This window comes from Hermetia illucens, chromosome 6, assembly GCF_905115235.1.
Source record: "Hermetia illucens chromosome 6, iHerIll2.2.curated.20191125, whole genome shotgun sequence".
NCBI lineage: Eukaryota > Metazoa > Arthropoda > Insecta > Diptera > Stratiomyidae > Hermetia > Hermetia illucens.
The window spans coordinates 20,452,918-20,471,422 of record NC_051854.1 but is presented as its reverse complement, the minus strand read 5'-3'; the positions used below and the strand labels follow the sequence as shown (position 1 = coordinate 20,471,422).

General features: G+C 39.0%; 1 protein-coding gene across 2 annotated transcripts in view; it reads left to right on the top strand.

Annotated features, from left to right (window-relative positions):
* Positions 1-18,505, top strand: part of LOC119658728 (oxidoreductase OpS5) — a 282,914-nt gene that overhangs the window by 78,567 nt on the left and 185,842 nt on the right. The gene's annotated exons all lie outside the window — the stretch shown is intronic.

The window sequence follows — 18,505 nt, the reverse complement described above, 5'->3', positions numbered from 1 at the left end:
AACTGCCTTTCAAGAGTTTATCAATTCCCATTAGCCAGACTTCTACGCCAATAAGAAGGCAGAAGTGTGTCGATAGTATGATAGTCGATTGATTTGAAATGAATAAAATTGATTGAATATGAACTTTGATTTATTAATTTCATAGGAAACGAGCTAATGACAATGATTTAGGTCCGTCACCCCAGCACTGAAACGCGTACGACCACCTATAAGCTCTGTCGTGGCACCAGCTTATAAGATTTTCCGCACGATGATAAGCAACTTTGAAAATGGAAGAAGATGGGTGTTCGTCTCTTGTAGGTGACTTAGTAAGCCACCGTAACATGTGAATAGTGAGTGCTCTTCCAAACAGAAGCAAAATTATATTTCCTTAGCGGAGTAAAACCGCCTCAATTAAACTGGTTACATACATATGTTCGCTTACTCATCAAATCGTGGACCTTCACCAAATGGATCTGGAATTAGAAAAATAGAGTGGAACTAAAGAAAAACGTCAAAAAGACTCTCCGGTCGACTGATGATTGCACTGTTTCTTTCTAAACCAATGGACAACAATAATCAAAAAATGCAACAATGTCAGCACTAGCGTCCAGCTAAAACTGCTCCGGGTCAATTTTCTTTCTGGACCATTATCTGGGAATAGAATATTGATAGTGATTGCCACTTGTAATGACAGAATGGTTTGCCGGTGATGAAAAGACCAGCCCAAGTGGCGTGAGAGGACCAAGAGAGAAGTGCTATGCTAAAAACCTGAAAAGGTAGCGAAATTGTCCGTGAAGGTCGCCCACAAATATTGAAGCTCCATCGACACGTGCTTGTACGTCTCTGTGCTAACTAGGCCAGGAAATGTGCGAAGTCCTTTGAACACACAGTAGCCCCACGTTGGGCCCCATTTGTAATGACAATAAGTGTAGTTACCGCAATAAGTATAGACTTGTCTTATCTCCGAACTTCATGGTGAAACTTTTTGTATTGTTCACCGTCAGCTACATCAGCATTGCCCATCTGCGATTGCAAGTTCCCTGTTGCTAAATTCACATGCAAGGTTTGCTTTTGCCCAAGGCATTTGGAGTCATCGTGAGAACTAGACCCCTGGTACTACTAGATTATTACAGTAGCAATCCATCGATTTGCTATGAGAATGACAATAAGGGTTCTCATTGAAGTCATTTAGTATATTATTTTTTTTTCAAAATTTCAACAATGCTTTGACCTATCGTGAGTGTTAGTGAATACCGTACTTGCTGATGTCGTCCAAGGTAAAGGCAACTCATCAGACACTACTTCGCCTCTACCCTAGGTAGGTAGCGCTACCGAAATGGTTGCTAAATGTTGTTTACTGCAGACATGTCACATGCCATGTGCGAATTATATTCACAGGAAAAAACGCCTAATACTTCTGACCTAAACGGGCCGAAGCTAAAATATTTTTTTGTTTGGAGTTAAGGGCTACTTAAGCCCGGCATTGACTTGACAACTCTAGTTGCCTGTATATTTTTTGGAACTTTGCATGTTACCATAAAAAAAGAGCCCATGTTAAAAAATGGTTAAAATTTCTCTCCATTTGGTCCAGTCCGCCATTAAGTGAAGGGAGGACTCAGGGCTACCTCAATTCTAAACAAACAGTTATAGCAATGATTTCTGTCTACATTTCGCAATATATTTTGCTTAACTTCTTATCTTGTCTTTTACACTTGTCTAGTCGTAATCAGTTTTTAAAATATGTGAATTTCTTTCAAATCATGATCTTGTCTAAATTCTAGCTTTATGCTGTAATTTGAGGAACAGTTTATGCAGACGATGATATACTCATCCAGTGCTGCCGCAATGTTCTTCTTCGAATTATTATATTTGACAGTTTTTGCTGTAAAGTTCCAACAGCAGTTCTGGTGTCTAAGTTTGTGTAATTTGCATCAAATTGCCACAAACTCCTCCAGCGCAGTATAGTTTTATGACCTGATGGATAAAACATAGCCTCGTTTTCTCTAAGTATGAGTGAAGCACCATCACCATCACCATCTTGGACTTTTGTTGGCTGAATGAAAACCTTGGGCCTAGATCATATTGGCTCTTAGCATTTCGTTTTTGCTTCTCTAACTTCCATAAAGGGCACTTCTCTATATCAACTTCTACATTTGCAATTACAATTTACTTTGTCTTTTCTTAAATTTCGTACACAATGCACCAACTATTAGAAACCTTTCTTTGAAGCTGGCCCGAAACTTAATATTTCACAATTTTGGGAGACGTCGATATTTTTTTCTTGTTGCCATCAACATAAAAGATATGAAACATTTCTCGGAAGGCTTTTGTCATGAATTTACTACTTCCCCATTTTGAAACTACTATACTAAGTATATGCTTCACTATTTCGAAATAATAATTACTAGATATTTGCTTCACAATTAGAAGTTTAAATATTGGAATAATTTTAGAGATATAGATATCAATGAGCATGACCTTGACCGGAACTATGGACCTGGACAAGTGATTAGCCTAAAAAATTATGATTAATTGATTGATGAAAATACCAGAAGCACGAACTTTCATTCCATAAGACTTAAATTAGATGGAAATATTTTTTTGTTTATCTAGTTCGATAATACTTCGGTTAAAACTCACACTACAGATGCATGATTGAATTTAGTTGGTAGATAGGTAGGTAAATAACTAATATGATGAAAGAATCACAACCAAAAGCCCTTAGACTGCAATGGATCAATTTCTATATCTTCGACTGTATTTGTTAAAACAGTTTTTCACCTACCCCGCTAGCAGAATTTTGTTAATTTAAACATGTCCCCTAAAACAGATAGGACATAAATTCTTCATAGGAGCAAACCTTTCTAGAGGACCATGTCCTTTCTCTCCGCCAAATGGTTATTGATAGTTATGCCTATCACACTGACTTTTTTAAAGTAATAATTTAGGAAGCAATACTGCGTTAGAAAGCAATTCAGATGTTTTTCGAGATATAGTTATCATAGCAACCTAACAATCATAACCGTTTCGCAAAGATTTTTACTTGGGGGCCGGTGTTAAAAATTCTCCATTTGGTATTTAGGAACTTCTCTCTTCTGATGGGTCTTTGCAGTGAATGACACCAAATAATATAACATGTTTAAAGATGTTTACCATAACAAATCAATCTATCATCAACATGCACGCAACTTATCTGCCCAAGTTGCTTCGAGATGTGTAACCGCCAGGTTTGACCAACTTTTATTCTAAGATTTTCTGAAAATTCTCTTAAACCCGGTTTATGACTTTCCGCCGTTGAAGATTACTATGTCTGGAATCCCAACAGATATGTAATCATTTTGATGTCCATTCTCATTTCTCAGTTATTACGACAATGTATACAGATCTGGTGATCTTGCAACAAACAGGTAATTAGAGACTTTTAATGTTTGTCAAATGAGCCCAACAGTTTACAGTTTTTACATTTCCAAACTCTATTGGTGCAAGAACCTAGTCTGTGCAAGCGATGGCCAATTCAAGCTTAATATGTCATCACTGTTATTGTAAACTATAGTATATGGAAGGTGTATTTTCTATATTCGATAGATTACACTTGTATTTCAGATAGTGTAGACCCAGAAAGATTGAAGAAAAATCAGAAATGGTGAATCAGCAATTTCTTTTAATATACACTAGTGAATAGTCTAGTTCATTAGATCCTCTATCTTCAAATGTTGGGTTGCTAATTCACCTTGACCTGAAGCTGTGGAACAACATTGTCTTTTCGGTTGGTAGGTAGGCCAACACTGAGCGCTGTAGCGAGGCGTGAGTGGTACGGTACAGAAAGGGGAGTAGCTGTTCACGGCTTTTATATAACACATCTCACTGTCAATCAACGTGTCTGGAAACCTTAAGCGTAGGTAGGGCACCTGCAGCAGTCTATGGTTTTTTTTTAAAATTATCTTCCTGTAAGTCCGACCTCAAGAATGTGAGTCTACATTTTGCGTAGCGATTTGGCAGCTCTTTCATGCAGCCTTGTTGCAACCTTCCTTTCCTTCTGAACCTCTGGAAAATTTAATTTTCCTACCAATTTGTTGCCCACTGGAGAGTAGTGGTCTTCCGGGCACAGTTGCTTTGTACGCTTCCATGATCAATTGAGTAATCTAGGTGGTCTTCTCTATTGCCCTAGGTTTGGGAATATATCGGTCTTGAGCGCAACGGAAAACATGTTTTCAGCAAAAGCTTTTGCCATCCATTCAGGCTTACTCGGCACTCTGCAGAAGCACGACTGACCAATCTTGTTTACATTTGGTTACTGTGGGTACAGTATATGAGCGTCAAGCTATTCCCATGGTGGACCTGATGGTAACCATTTCGTGTTCATTTCATGTCTTCTTTGGAAAGTGAGTCAGCTCCCAACATTCGCGAATACTATTTCCTGCTCGATGCGTGCATCAAGTAGAACACGTTTTCTGATATTCGTAGCTTCGCTACTCTATTCAAGCATCCAAGCATTAAAATTTCCCGTAATAATTTTCGAGCCCCATCCTCTCGCATCCAATACCGTGATTACCCAACATGTACTCATATTTGACGACTGTAATGCCATCTTGGTTCTTAAGAATTCCCATCTTGGCTCTTAAGAATTCGTTCCTGTGTTTTATTTTTGGAAGACCATGTCTCTGTTGGTGTCTAGTTCTACTTGCCTTATTTGGTTTATAACACAAAAGCCATCATAATAATTCTTACATGGGTCAGCGATTTTTGATACATCAATGTTTTTCTTCCGGATGACCCGTGAGAGTAAGCCTTTTATCGCTTTGCAGTGGTTGGGATTAATTATATCAGCCTTATCTGCGATTAATGTTGAAGATTTTTAAGGTTTTGTTTCCAAAACGGAACCTTATTGAAATCGGTTCAATGTTTGTTTGTCTGTCACACGCACTTTTCTCAACAATGGCTATACCGATTGCACGAAATTTGGCGAGAAAACGGGAACTGTGAACGCTCAGATATGGAGTGAGTGATATCCTTCTACGTTGAGATTTAAGGGGTCCTCATACATGCAAAATGGGGGTGTAAATATAGTCATCTTGTTGTTCAAATGAAAGGTCTCGATTAGTACTTTTCGAAGCTCGTGTTAGTTTTGAGATTTGTTAGAAATACGGGGAGCGGAAGAGGTGGAAAGTGATGATTTCTTTCACGGACCCATTCTTAGAAACTAGTATATATGTGCACCAATCCACTCCATACTGATATGCCTCTTCGCTCCGCATTTCCTTTATCGCTAAGACCTGTTATTTGCTATATGAACGATGCACACCATCTGTTCCACCTCTTTAATGTCACTTGTTCTTTAAGCCGACACATAATCCAGCCTGTTTTTATTGCAACAGGTTGAGTGCTGCCTCGAGGCTGATGTTAACGATATGCACCATATGCTTTTCCTGGTATTGTTCTGATTATTCAAAGTCTTCCCTAAACTTCTCCTACTTTATGAGATCATCTATATCTCTGTATTTCATAATATCTTACTTTCTATCCCTTGTATATGCCCTCTATCTTAATGATCTTTTAATTTACTAGAAGGTTTGTTTGCGCTTGCATCGTTGAATTTCTTAGCTCCAACTGTGTAACCTCCTCCTGTCTACTTTATATTACAACTTCATCCAGGTTTCCGTAGAAACCTTATTGTGTCAACTACTTTCCTCGAACATTTCGGCTTTTGTGTTTCAATTTCTGGAGAGTTGGGCTCGTTCGCCATTTGGAGATTTGTTGTTCTTTTGAATACGCATCACCTGAGCTGCCTGTTTCCTTCTTTCGTTCAACTGTGTTTTATCCTAGGCCACCATAGCATCATCGTCATCATCAACGGCGCAACAACCGGTATCCGGTCTAGGCCTGTCTTAATAAGGAACTGCAGACATTCCAGTTTTGCGCCGAGGTCCACCAATTCGATATCCCTAAAAGCTGTCTGGCTTCCTGACCTACGCCATCGCGCCATCTTAGGCAGAGTCTACCTCGTTTTCTTTTTCTACCATAGATATTGCCACCATAGCAGACGCTATTATTTATTATTTAAAATACAACATTTAAAATCGTGAGGAAAGCCATGTTGTGGCCATACAATCTGCGCCTTTCGCGCCGAAATGTATATTTACAATGAAAACTAAAAATTGTAGTTTGGAAGAAGCTATCAATTTTAGGCTAGACTACAAATAGCAGACAAAAATCTAATCTCTTGGTGTGTGACCATTTAAAAGAACTCTTTTGCTTGGAAAGTTTATTTCAAGTAGAAATTTCATTGTTCAACCTTTTGCTCGTAAATTTTTTTCCAATTTTTCTATTTAAGTTGAAGCGTACGACATCCTATACTCCCTGAAAACTATGTTAATAGAAATTAATGAAAGTCTACAAAAGTAATGAATGGCCTCAGATTTTACTTTAATAAGATCTCATCGGTTAGCAATTTGCTGAAATTTGGCTTTTTCCATCATCATATTAGCCCACCTTGACTACGCTGATGATATTTGTTTGCCGTCTCACTGGATCATGAACCTTGGCCAAATGGCTCTGGATTTTGAAAAACGTGCAAGTAGATTTGGACTGAAGATAAACACCAAATAAAGGTTCTCAATCTAACGGGTCATCGCGCTCTCCGTATTTCCATTAATGGCAAACTATATGTTGCCCCACGCAGTAACAGTGCTAGATCCGCTTTTGCTGCCCTGTCTAAAATCTGGAAGTGCACTTATCTCAACACAAAGATCAAGTTGAGGTTGTTCTGTGTTAGTATTCTTTCTGTATTATTGAAAGTGAACTCGACTGTTACTTGAGAGCTCCAAGCTCTCGTCAAAACCTGTCTGCGTCATATCATCGGAGTACGCTGGCCTGACATTATTTCGAACGAACACATTGGCGGGCGCACAGACTTGACACTTTTATGCAATGTAATAGGAAAACAGAAGTAGCAGTGGATAGGTCCCACATTAAGGAGGACCGACACATGCATCGCGAGTAATGTATTATAATTCAGTGGAATCGTAAGATGGCCCGCGAGTGGGTCGCCCAAAGGGCACTTGGCACAGAACAGGAGGAGGAATACAGGCGTCTCGGGAAATCGTGGGAAAAGCTAATAAGCATTTCAGGCAAACGCTAGTGATGGCGCCTAGGTGTGGCTGACGCGCTATACCCAGCAAGGTTTGAAGGACAACCATATACATCATATTAGCGCACTTAAGAATCATTAAGTGCTACTATCCGGCCTTTATCAAGATTATGATGTACTGTCTGCGGCTTCTGCTCCAAATTTATGTTTATTGAAACCGATAATAATAATTTACTGGCATCACCATCAGTTCTTAAAATCACGTTATTTCACTTATCTACATATCTACTACCGCAAGAACTGCCATTCCATTTCTACTCAAAGCTTTAATAATAATGAAAACATGTTTAACATTTTACCTTTCATTTGGAAACAAAATAAAAATAATTTTCTTTTTCTTTTCAGGTAAGAATCTTTATTCACCACCTTGTCTACTTTTAGACATGCTTTCGATTTCATGCAAAAGGAAAGTAAACTGTAAAATATCTGAATATCATTAATCACGCAAGTATCAAAAGAATCTCAAAAAACATTTATACAAGTGCATATGAAAGTTTTCTCTCCAAAATTTATGACTAAACCATGATCCAAAGTGCAAAGTGTCACACCAATTAAATCCTACCATGTAATCACAAATGTATTTATATCTTCTACATTGACATTCATTAAAAAAAAACTACATCCAGTATATCCATACCAATTTTGGCTTGTCATCATAAATCAATCTCAAAACTCCAATAATGCATTACTGGTTCATTCGTAAGCAATTTAGATTGATTTATACATTTGAAAGAAGTTGTTAATTTGGTGAATTTTAATTTTTAAGATTTATGTGTGGTTAGTAATGCTATTTTAGGGATACGTAGTCATAATCACTCATAGAAAGTTTTCATGGTTTGGTCTCGGAACAAAAAGAGGGGGGTAATGCCTGAAATAATCGTTCAAAATGCCGCACAGGTGCATGTTTCATTCTCGGTCACCTAATTCGCTTATATGCGTTGAACCTACCGTGAAAAATACTGTCTCACCTATGTCATTCGTTATTATTACGACACTAGATACAAAGCCAGCTTCCTCTGCACAGCATGTAAAACCAAGTCAATCAGACCGCAGGGCAGATTATCCATTCCCACTTGAGAATATTATCACATTACTTTTATCAAATGCGATCTTTTTTACATAACTAATCTCTTCGGAATTAAGATACTATATTACAAAGTAAGCGTTGTATCTACACTTGTAAGTATTCCACTATTTTTACACTTAAATACCTCTAAGGTAGGCCGAAGAAGGTGTAGTACCATTAATTACATCACCTGCGGGTAATAGGAGACAACTTTCTCGAGTGAATTTTCTCTCGGAAGTACATGGAGGTTTATGGATGCATTATTGCATAGTAGCTTCAGCTACCTTCCAGTCTAACTGGCTATACCAGGTGCATTTACTTTGAAGGTACTATTTTGCGTATACTAAGTCGTAAACTATGGATGATGATCAATGAGTGGAATGGAGTTGGTATTAATGCTGCAGTTCCATGACGATACTTCGTGAATCGTTATTTGTGGAAATTTTGTCTTATGCGACGCTACTACAATCGCAAATCTTGTGAAAGAGATTGAATCACTTTATAGGAAACTTGTTAGAAAACAATTATGAAATCATATAGGGCATATACCAACGGAAAAACCTAGAAATAATGCTCGCATAAAATTGATCTTTTATGCGTCATTGCATCTTTTTACAAATCTCAAAACTTCCTGACCTGCGTGGCAAGTTGCAACATGTTTGGCATAGATTGTATTAGACATTGAAGACCAATCCCCATCTATAGTAAATTCGAGAAAAACATCAAATTCAGGGAAGTGAAAAAAAAAATATGAGTCATTTGATGACATAAAATCAAGCAAAATATCTTGAGATCGTTTTGAAGAAAATACTTCACAGATCATTTATGTGTAATTCATCCCTTGCTCACCACCATGAAAAAAAATAATAAAGTCGAAAATACACTTGTCGACGATACTAAATAATAGTGAAATTAGAAAATCGGGTTACTGGCTTAAATCTTTCGTTTTTTTCGCAGTTGAGACTCATCAACTTTGTATACATAATTCATGATTTGCAATTTTTCCTTTAATTTTTTCCAGGTCCTAACTAGAATCAATTGTAGTTTAAACCAGACGATATTTCAATTAAAAAATATTACGAGAATGACAGTTAAAATGATCATTTTCTGACCCATTCCTTCCATCCATGTTGAAATTGACGTTCTCCAATTTATTTATTTTATGAAAGTTCAATGCTATTGCAGATATCTACTGTGGTCTATGCAGTACCGATAACAGCATACTCTGGAGTATTTTTCAGAATATTCATGTTTTACCCTCTCATTTTTAAAATGTCACATTACTGCTCTTTGTAAATAAAATATCATGACTGTCAATAAGCGCAAAACATATTTCAACACAACAAGTAACAGTTAAAAGTTTCTAAAGACATGAAACCTTCAGCGCTCGTATTTCTTTGGATCTAGCCAAAACAGGCAAGTAGCTAACTAACCAAACGTCCCGACCCAACCAGCCATCTAATCGACCATCATTGTTGGTTGTTCTTTAGTTTTTCTAAGGTTCGCCTCTAAGATCTTGAAAAGTAGCTTAAGGTCAACCAATCTACAAGACATGTACCAGGCAATATGTTTCAATTGAATTCATCGCGTTTGTTTCTGCTGCTATTACAGATGATAGAAAACATTTATGAATTAAATTGACTGTATTTTGCGTGAATTGTTCAATTTTCAAGTGTTGGTATGCAGATACCATTAGGATTTTATAACAATGGTTTGTACTCGTTTCAGACTTTGGGGTGATACTTTAGTGACAAGAAAACCTGAGATATTTTCTGTACAGAAAAAAAAAAACCGAGCGTATTCATTTTATCTTATTTTTTGTGTCTATGTCCACAGTTTCTCTCAGTCTGTGGTATTTTTTGTTTAATTGCAGTAAATTGTCCAGGGTTATACTTACGAGCAAATGTATGCTTCTGTACACGCATTGACTCCATATGGCTACTATAAGTAGGTTAGCACTACAAAAAAAGACACGAGTAGCGGACAATAAGAAATGCCAAAATTAATGAGACGTATTTAAATTCGCTACATTTGGGGAGCATTTTTTTTTAAACTGAAATCGCTCAGACAATCTGGTTGGGTGTTAGAAATAGTGATTTCTTGTCATTAAGCCGGCTATATCTCGTAAAAGTGCGTCTAATTAGTAGGTCAAGGTTTGTGTGAGAAATTGAAATTCTTTTCATTTGCTTACAAGAGTGAGAATACAGTGTATAAATGTACACCTTTTTATTGTCTAATGCAAATTGCAAAATCGGAGGGAACCTGGGAATTTAACTTGATTTTTATGACCAAAACTATTAGAGCGGGAAAGCTTTGATAAAAACTAAATGATCTAGGTCTCCAACGGAGCGATTAAGACTGAAGAAAAATGAAAAGGAAATGGATTCCAGCTAGTAATGGCTATCTGTTCTTCAAGTATATCTGCAAAGTTCAAAATAACCGAGATTTGAATCTTTTTCTTTCTGGACGCCTGGTTTCTAGTTACGGATAAATCAGTTTAGTGGATACGGCTCAGCTTTCACTTAAATTAATTTAACTTCATTAATACTTAACTGCAGATTTCTCAAGAGTATGGACGCATTGCGACTTGAATTTAATAACATCACACCCTCCAACAATCCAAATGAAAACGTTTTAATATCCCTTAAGAGGTAATCCAATTTTAGTGAAAGTCACTAAGATAGCTTTCCCCTCGACGTATCAAAGAACGTCTCAAATTTAAAATTTACCGCGCTGTCGTTCGCCTTGTCGCCCTCTATGGTGCTGAGTACTGGAGGACTACAAAAGATAATGTACGGCGTCTTACAGTAATGGAGTCGAAGGTATAGCCTTGGACCAGTAACGTAACATGCCGGTTATAAAATATCCTTGAATTGTACTGTCATCTCGTTGTTAATGTTATGTATTGCCACCATACACTTTGTGACCTCTTTCCCAAAAGTGCAGCAGTACATCCCACCGAATGGGTAATGCACAAAGTACTACCGGCTAAGTCAGCCAGCTGCGCCAAAATGTTAATGTTATTGCACCGCCACCATAAACCTTGGGACCTCTTTCCCAAAGTGCACTAGTACATTTACGGTTTCGCTAGCTACTCTGGCTTATATACTTATACGGATAGCCGCCAATCTTATCTGGGTTTTACCCCGTACTGTCACTGCTCCTAATTGAAATTAAAAGTAGAACGTTATCTAGAAGATAGTTCTTTGTTAATCTTTTCTATTATAAACAACCATAACCTTCGGTTACATATGGGTTTGTATAAGTTGCCTTTCCGGGCCAAAATCGAAATATGAAATGTCTTAGAACCCCCGGCTGATAAGCACACCAGGGCTATTGGACGTAAGCGCAGCGACTACTCCCGCCAGGGCTAACTGGAATTGCTGCGCCTTTTCTCCGTTATGAAGTCAGCAGAACTCTATCCTAAAGAAGGTCAGAATCAATTTGAATCCAAATAGTGACCAACCTGTCCAGTATAGGAACTATGACAGGCCAGTTTCTCTATCCTCGACTCGCTTTTTTAAGGTTTTGTGTGAAACAAAACCTTATTAGAATCGAGACGGTGTCTGTCTGTCCGTCTGTCCGTCTGTCTGTCTGTCTGTCTGTCTGTCTGTCTGTCTGTCACACCCGATTTATTCGGAAACGGCTGGACCGATTGTCACGAAAATTGGTGAGAGTATGTAATCTGGTGTTCCCTTTACATGCAGTAAGTGGTGCCATCTTGTGTTAAGCTTAAGGGGGGGCTCCCCATACATGTGAATGGAGAGTGCAAATTTTTTTTTCACAGAATGTAGCGATGTAGGGTATCAAATGAAAGATCTCAATTAGTACTTTTTGAAACTGGTGCAATATTTGATATTGGGTGAAATATAGAGGAGTGAGCGCTCAAAATATGACCCCGAAAAAGTGTAACAGGTCTCGTTCTCAGAACCTATCCAACCGAAAAATCTGAAAAAAATCACAGTGGTGCATCTCTACGAAATCTAGGCCTCAAAATATATCCGGTTCCGACATCTGCACAAATAAAGTTAATAATAGTATATTTCCACATTTTAGAAATTTACCCGGCACCCCCCTTATGTTCATCCCAGAAGTACAAAATTTGGCACGCGTGTAATGAAGAACATAATGCACAATTTGGTCAAGTTTGAAGAAAATCCAATTATTATTAACAAAGTTATAGGAGGTGAAATTTTACAATTTTTTGTGAATTTCGTGCACTCTACAACCTGGATGACGTCATCATCACATATCAATTCGTCAATACCACAACGAAATGAGTTCTTACGAATTGGGTCCCAGAGAATTATTTTGTTTTAGTTTTTTTAGTTATTTGCCAGCCAGACATGTGTGTATGTAGGTATATAATATATGCGTGCTAATGAACTTTGCGGGTAGTGCCTAATTCAGACAGATATAAGACGTAAATCGGAAATATGGGTACGATAAATTTAGATACGTGCATATATGTGTACAGCAGGTAATAGGCAGTTTGTTTGTTTAGGGTGAGCGTGATATCTATGGCTGTAATATGTACGTATGTCTCGTAGTTTGGTAAAATATGAAGGATTATGTTGGATTTGTAGCTATATACGGATAGAAAAATGTGCGTTGAAATTTCTTACATAAGATGAACACAAAACCTTTATATCCGAAGCGCGAGCTTCCGGTATTCCGACTTGTTTTTAATTTCACTAGAATCGGTAAAAATCCATAATTACCGATTCTGCAATTGAGTAAAGTTCACACATCAATCTTCCATAGCAATAAAAAAACGCAATTCACCGATATGTATGAAGTGTAAAAAAAATGTATAGATAAAGCACAGTGATTACTTGAAGCACATGGTGAAAACTGGTGGGCGTGCGACTACTCGGAGCGAAGCAGCATGAGAAATTCATTCCCTCTCTATGATGGCTAGTTTTGGGATAGTACTGCTGCTACGTCTGAAGCTTTTAGTGCGCACTTTTCATATAAAATACTCTTTTTAATGCCTACTAGATAGCATACATCCTTGGCCTGTGGTGCTAGCTTTGCCGGGTGATCTCCTTGCCGCATTTCCTGCAATAATTCGACCTTACTTGATAGATGTCTATTTTGTGATGATAAACATATCAATCGATTTCGAAACAGTCTACTATGCACTTGGGTATTGAAGAAGGCGACTGGATCAACATTACGCTTACCTGAGGTTACTGCCTTGATTTGAATCAGGTATTGATACTCAGCTGAATCAACTAATGGCACACATCTAACCAAAGCCAAATCAACAAGGTCTGAACCTTATTGGGGCAAATATGAACCAATTTTGTGACGAATATTAAGTTTCTCTTAAAATTAAGAGTTCGCCGAGGCGACTATTTATAAAGGACGTACACCCCGTATATTGCTGGTGAAGTCGATGCCTCCTTACCATTAACCATATCAAATATGGGATGATGTTTTTAATAAACGCAACAATGCGCAATTTCTCGTTTGGATCAACCACAACCCTCACGGGTTCAAGTTTAAGGGCAATTTCCAAGGAAAACATAAAGGAGTTTTCTTGAAGCAAATCACAGCTTTTAATCTCAGTCACACAAAAAGCACATACTTTTTCAATTACCTTGAACTCTCTTGAAAGTGATGCTAACCAAGCTTTCATTGTTGCTATCCATCTTTACCAACAAGCTGTGGTATGGCAATGGAGTACAATACCCTTTTTGTTCACATTCTCTTCCTTTCTATAGTGCATTAGCTCAAACTACCTTGCCTCTTTCAATCTGCTGCAAATACGATCATCACCTTGGTGAACCAAGATAGTTTCTATTCTCCAAGGGTCGGATGGTCGCTTGGCTAACATTTCCGGAATGTACTTTTAACTTGAACATTCAGGTCAAATTTTGAAGAATATGTTTCAGTCATCTAGAATTACCAGTCGACTTGATTTTACCACTTATTAATGGTCTTCTTTCTATGAAATCCTACATTGTGTAGATATCATATTTTTGCTCCCTTGCTGAAAAAAATAACTAGAATGACTAATGGAATATCAAGCCCGGCATTATAAAATACATGTCCTATTAAAGACATGACAGGACAGGAATAAATAGCTGGAAGAAGCTCACAGCAGCAGTACATGAAAGTCCTGGGGGTTAACGTGAGTACCTGCCATGTAGGCATATTCCCACGGTCCTCTTCGGACACGGATTGATTTTGAGACCACAATCAGAGCCCCGCCATGACTAGCACAGCGGTACTAGTTTATACTGAGTGCAGGCTCAGCATTCATACCAGTGGATGCGAGGCCTATCTAACACCTCTGCGGCAACTGAGGGGGTAGGGCACCGGAGTCGTACAGCGCAACTCCACGCTTGACCTCCGAGGAGCTCTGCGCGCCATGTACGCATAACCACAACCACCATGAAACTCCCACTAGGGGGGCAACCGCAAATAACCGACCCGAGAACACATCCTCCAGGAATTCTCCTGGAGCATATGCTCTCAGAGAGCCATTCTGGTTCCCATGGTACCAGATAACCTCTGGTGAGGCTTCGTGGCACAGCTACTTCAGATGAGTCCCTTGTAGACTCGTACCTGATCGCCCTCCCTCGCTTAATATAACAAAGTCCAAGTTTTCAGAATATTTCTCGTATTTAGGCTCTAGTGAACTCCTAGTGATCACCAACCATGACATCAGTGAATTAAACATGAACATGACAAAAATTAGGATTGATAGATAGCTTGTGGACTCCTTGGCTATCATTAAATGACGAAACTTGGTGTAGTCCCCGAATCCAACCAGTTCGTTTTCTATAACAACTTGGGTTTTTGATGCTTTACTGTCATCCAAGAGCAATCCTCTCCAGAATACTGCAATTGAAGCCCACTTTTGTCAAAGAGTAGAACTCTTGCTTTCAAAAAGACTTCTTTTAGCTTCCTCCCGTTGATGCCCAGGGGTCAAAGTTGGCCAAATCATTAGGGGGAACTTCATTAAGTTTAGTTTTGGTGACCACGTTTCAAACATCTCTTCGGTTGATTATTCCGAATTACCATTGCTTAGGTCAGGAGGTGAACCTTGCACTTTTCCCTCATATACATCTCAATGAAGTAGTTGGCCTATACTTTTTTGCTTTGTATCCAGCAGCCATAATTACAAATATTCTCAGAATGGAAATCAATGCAAAGTCTCTGGTTAAATTACGTGTTCTTTAAGGTTACTTCTTCTTTCCATCTACGTGTTCTTTAAGGTTACTTCTTCTTTCCATCTGCGTGGTTTGAGCACAGCGTGCAATTCAATAACTATAGGGCCCATAAAGGTGTTTTTTATCGATGAGAGGTTTTGTTATAACCTATACGTTTGCATTCACCCCAGTTACTTCAAAGTTTATTTTTCTTTTATAAGGACATCAAATTATTGCTGTTTCCGTAGATAGCTTTTCGCCCCTATACTCTTTAGGCCCGTCTTGTCAGCGTTTCTACGATATTTTTTTTTTTTTTATTTTCACATGGTCGGCCCTCTGATATCTTTCGAAGTACTTGATGTATACGACTTTTTGTTTTCGCTACAATTTAGCTTAGCCATTGACTAGTGTTTATTTATATCGAAATATGGAATTGTTGAGGGCAGAGTTTCTTGGTTTCAAATCTTGTTTTCATCAAAAACGGCTTCAATAATAGTTAGTTTTCCGTCGTTTCTTGCACCTTCAAATGCGCTGCCGCTGACAATTTTGTAAATTCAGTTATGAACCTAATAACGATGGCGGAGCTTTCGCGCCCAAGCAAGCATGGAGACGCGGTAAGCCCCCTAAGTATTGCTTAACGGTGAAATCGGAGAACTACGGAAGGAGATTCTGCTGAAGCCCTGTTCACTTAAGCTCGGTTAGATCGATCGAATTGTACTGTGCCCCCCGTAGGGGTTGATGACAACAACGTAGAAGGCGCCGAAGACTGCCCACTTTTCTTTGCAAAAGAGTTGGAGAAGGCAGTCCTCTCTATGAAAAACAAAAAGACCCCAGATCCTGATCGTATCCCAACAGTACACAAACTGGTGCTCTAATATCGGCCAGACCAGCGCATTTAACTTTTGCCTGAAAGAAGATATTTTCCTTTATTGATGGAAGGTGTCTTCGTACCGACCACTTTGTATGCCCGACACTATCGGAAAAGGGCTCGTAAAGCTCATCAGAAACAGACACGCTGGAGCTGGAGTTCAATTTTAGAAGAAGAAATCCATAGTGGATACTTCATGCAAGTCGGGAATGCCGTTCACCGAGCGGAGGCACACACCCGCCCAACTCAACGGGTGGTGCACCTCATAGCGCTTGATATCAGAAATGTTTTGAACTCCGCAAGATGGAAGAACATCTTTTCTACGTGGCGAGCTATTTCTTCCGGATTTTGATAGATTATCAGAGAAACCGCTCGCTGCTTCAAAAGACGCTAGAAGGTTAGTGGTAGATAGCGGTTACGTCGGGAGTAGCACAGGCATCACAGTCTTCCTACGATAGTCTGCTAACACTCGACATGCCAGAAGAGTCACAGCTAGTAAGATGGAGATAATTCTGCGGTGCTTATTGATGGATACACTGTCGAACAGGTGCAAAGCGGACTTGACACATTAATGCAACAGGTAAACGAAATAGTCATCCTGATTAAAAAGGAAATGCCAAACATATTGACCACAGGTCGATAATCGAGTCAAAACCAACGGTTAAGTACCTTCAGTTTGACGCTTAATTCAAAGGTCAGCTTTCTCGAGCAAATCAAGCAGGAGCAGACAAGATCGCTGCTGGACTTCCGGCCTTAAGTGGTTGCGTGGTTGCTCACGAACGGCAATGTACACTAAACGAGAGGCAATTCTTTTGACAAAATTAGACAAGAAGCGGATGAACTGCGCGGCTCATTGGCAACATAGGTGCAGCTCAATTGGTAGCGTGGTGAAACTAATTATTTCCTTACCCAGCTCCAAAATGGACATGGAGATTTTCTATTTTACGTGCCCGAGATTGGGAAGGCACGATCTCCTGTTTTGCAATGGGGTTGTTGACATCAAACTCCTTTTTCTTATGGAAGGTGGAATGAAATTCGTCAACAACTTTATTATAACACAAGGGATCTTCCTCCCCTGAGGAGCACTTACTAGTCGAGCCGTGTTACGAATTAAGTTCAATTTCAAATTTAAGTTCAGTCTCGTTTCATAGGAGATAGGGCTCAACCGGTGCAAGGGGCGGATGGCAGGGGGTACCTTGAACTAGCAGTCCCCCTCCTCCCTTCCAATCCCGTTAGTGAAAGGAAGGAAGGAAGGCCGGAGAACTGTGACAAACGTTTCCAGACTCGCTCTCTGGCGATGGGTTAGTTAGTTGGTATTCCGATGTTGCGGGAGTCCAACACTGTATGCGTGAACGCATTCACCTACCCTACCCAACAACAACTCGTTAAAAAATTTCGCCTTATCGCGATCTTATTCCTTTTTTGCACTTTTTGCCCTTCAATGATGTTTCAGCAATTTGTTTTTAACTGATTTCACAAAACTAGTTTGCAAAAGCTACAAGAAAGCGACCACCTCCGATCAATTCAATATGGATTAGATTCTCAATATTCGAATCTACGATACGCGCGACGAGGTTTGTTGTCATGCAAAGTTCTTCCTCTATGGTGTGCCGTACTACCATTGACTTCAGAGGTGGCCTACTGCTTTTATTTTTCTTTGTCTTATTAACTCTTCTCACAGTCTGAACGCGTAACTTTGTAGATTCTGGACTCTGAACGCGTGCTTCATCTGTTGGTTTTTAAGGGACCTTAGTCTGGTTTTAATTTGGTGTATCCTAATCGATGGTACTATGTCGATATTCGACCTTTGCATCGGTCTTTTAAGTTTTTTACGATGCTCCTGAACATGAAGTTACCATTATAAGTAGAAATGGTTCGAACTTTCTGCAATCCTTTGTTCTGTGTGAATGGGATTCCTATAACTGTCAAACGTCCTCCAATAATTTTCATGGAAGTTCTCCATCGTTTTTCATTTCCATCGCAAATTCCGACATGCTTTGTTCAAAACATCCACTACACCCTCCACTTTATCCTCATGGACAATTTTGAAAATGTCCCCTACATATTTTGTCCATACTTTAGGAAGCAGAACGCTGAAGAAGGGTGACAAGGAGTACCCTACTACCGCGCTTCTAACTGCTTTATAAAATTTTGTTCTCGCAGTCAGGCGGCTTTTTTCCACAGATATCCCACCAAGTTTTATGAATATGCCGGCTTCTAGTCGTAGTCAGAAACGGAGGACTTTTCCTTAGTAACCATTCTTTCAGATAATGAAACGC